At 35.1% G+C, this 2,366-nt stretch overlaps 1 non-coding gene across 1 annotated transcript; it reads right to left on the reverse strand.

Moving 5' to 3' along the window:
• Window positions 1–1,947: 1,947 nt before the first annotated feature.
• LOC131181282 (U6atac minor spliceosomal RNA) lies at window positions 1,948–2,078 on the reverse strand. The gene has a single exon (XR_009149908.1). It is a non-coding gene; the product is annotated as a U6atac minor spliceosomal RNA (small nuclear RNA).
• Window positions 2,079–2,366: the final 288 nt, after the last annotated feature.

The raw sequence follows: 2,366 nt of genomic DNA on the forward strand, positions 1-2,366 counted from the left end.
TCTATATATGCGAATCCCAAGAATATAGGTTGCCTCCCCTAAGTCTTTCATGGAGAATGTATTTGACAACCATACCTTTATAGTTGTCAACATACCTGTGTCATTACCCATCAACAGTATGTCATCCACATATAAGACAAGGAAAGTGATAGCACTGTCACTAACCTTCTTATATACACATGGCTCATCCTCATTTTTGATAAAACCAAAGGATTTAATGGCTTCATCAAAACGGATGTTCCAACTCCTCGAAGCTTGCTTCAACCCATAAATGAATCGCTTTAGCTTGTATACCTTAGAACCATATTGGGATTCAAAACCCCTAGGTTATTCCATGAAAATGTTTTCTTCAATGTATCCATTGAGAAAAGCTATTTTGACATCCATCTGCCAAATCTCATAATCATAGTATGCAGCTATTGCTAATAAAATCCTAATTGATTTAAGCATGGCAACAGGCGAGAAAGTCTCCTCATAGTCGACTCCTTGCCTTTGGCGAAACCCTTTCGCTACTAACCTTGCCTTCGAGAACATCGAATTTAGCACATTAGAGCTAGGTAAAAGTGAAGTTAAATTTATTTTTGGATTTATGTTAAGTTATGGTACTGAAACACTGTAAAACTGTGTGTTTCAGCTGAAAAAGACTTGCAAGCTCTGAGAGATTGGGTCAAGGCATAGAGGCGACTCACGTCAGATCTGTGCACAATAATTATTGTTTAAATATTTTATTCTCGAAAATTTTACTTTTGTGATTAATTATGTATTGTGTTTCCATTTTATGATCGCAAATATGACTTTGGAAATTGATCAGATTTCTCATAAATTATTTGAATTAATTATTTTGAATTGATTTTGTGTTCACACTTAGCATGACAGTATCACATTATTTCTCCTCCATTTATGGGGTTGAGATTATTTATTTTCCTCCCTCTCTGGCTTGCCAATTGAGGTTGAGATTAGATGAGTACTCATTAGCTAGCTAGCCACCTCCCTCATTGATTTTGAATAATGGTGTTGTAGATTGCTTTGTCATGGTGTACAACACGGCATTGATCAGAAATTTTGTGTCGTGGCTTAAGTTGTGTATTTAACTAAATTGTGGTAACACTGTGTTTGTTAAATTATTTGACTAAATTGTGTTATTCTGAGTTTTGATAATTGTGAAATGTGATTGAGAAATATTTAAATTGTGTTTTGGCAATGAATGATTTATGTATCGTATTTTAAATTTTTATTATGCAACACTGAGTATTTTTATACTCAACGATAGCTTATTTTGCTATAGCAGATAAGAGCAAGGAAAAAGCGGCAGAGTGAGCTGCTATTGAATTGAGGACCACACTGATCTTTTGTACGAGTATTATTTTATACCCTTGTAGTTAATTTTGATGTAAATATTATAACGCTTTATGTATCAATGTAAAGTTGAGCAGTTGTAAAATAAATTGTAATAATATTATTTTTGGATTTTCTTCTGTAAATTAATATTTGTACTTGTGAATTTCATACCTTATGCCTTGTAAATGAAGTTATTAAATATTTTGAGATGATAAATTTTGATTGGATTGTGGAATTATTTTAAAGTGAATTGAATTGAGTTGATTTGAGATTTATTGGAGGTTGGGAGTTGAAAAAATTATTGGAAGTGCTTTTTTTCTGGTATTTGAAGAACTATTTTCTCCAAATACAAACAGAACTCTGTTAAAATTTTTATAAAATTTGTGGCAAAATTAAAATGGACAAAAATTTTTACTGGTATTTAAACTTTGAATAAATGGTTTTTAATTTCTACCAAAATGCTCACCACTTCCAAAATGCAAGAAAATAGTTTTTAAATCCCTTATAGTGTACTTAATGAATTATCGGTAGGTGAAGTTCGGTAGTTCATTAAGTATTCTACGGGATCATGTTATGCCTTACAGAGGGGTAAGGTGTGACATGTTTTAGATTTAAATTGGGTTAGAGATCCACCTGAGAGGTGGGCAGCCTTAACCGCATGTGTTGGTAACAGGTAAGCCCGAAGGCTGTTCCCGTCCCTGTCAGGGGAGATGCCAACCATCTCTCCTTTCTTAGCACAATATCAATTGGAAATTGGAATTTCAAATACCAGGTTCTATTCCCGGCAGCGGAACCAAAGGTCCCTTAGGCAAATCCCACATCGGCAAAGCACGGAGATGGTCTTGGGCTCAAAAAGTAATGATATATAAGATGGGGGAACTAATCACTAGAGGCGCCTTTTGGTGGAATGGCCTGGAGAGTTGGAAGAACTCCAGGGTTAAGCGTGCTCGCTTGAGAGAAATCCTAGGATGGGTGACCTCTTGGGAAGTTCTCCATTCCACCTATGGGACAAAACCGTGAGGCTTATG

Source organism: Hevea brasiliensis, chromosome 6 (genome assembly GCF_030052815.1).
Source record: "Hevea brasiliensis isolate MT/VB/25A 57/8 chromosome 6, ASM3005281v1, whole genome shotgun sequence".
In the NCBI taxonomy this organism is placed as follows: domain Eukaryota; kingdom Viridiplantae; phylum Streptophyta; class Magnoliopsida; order Malpighiales; family Euphorbiaceae; genus Hevea; species Hevea brasiliensis.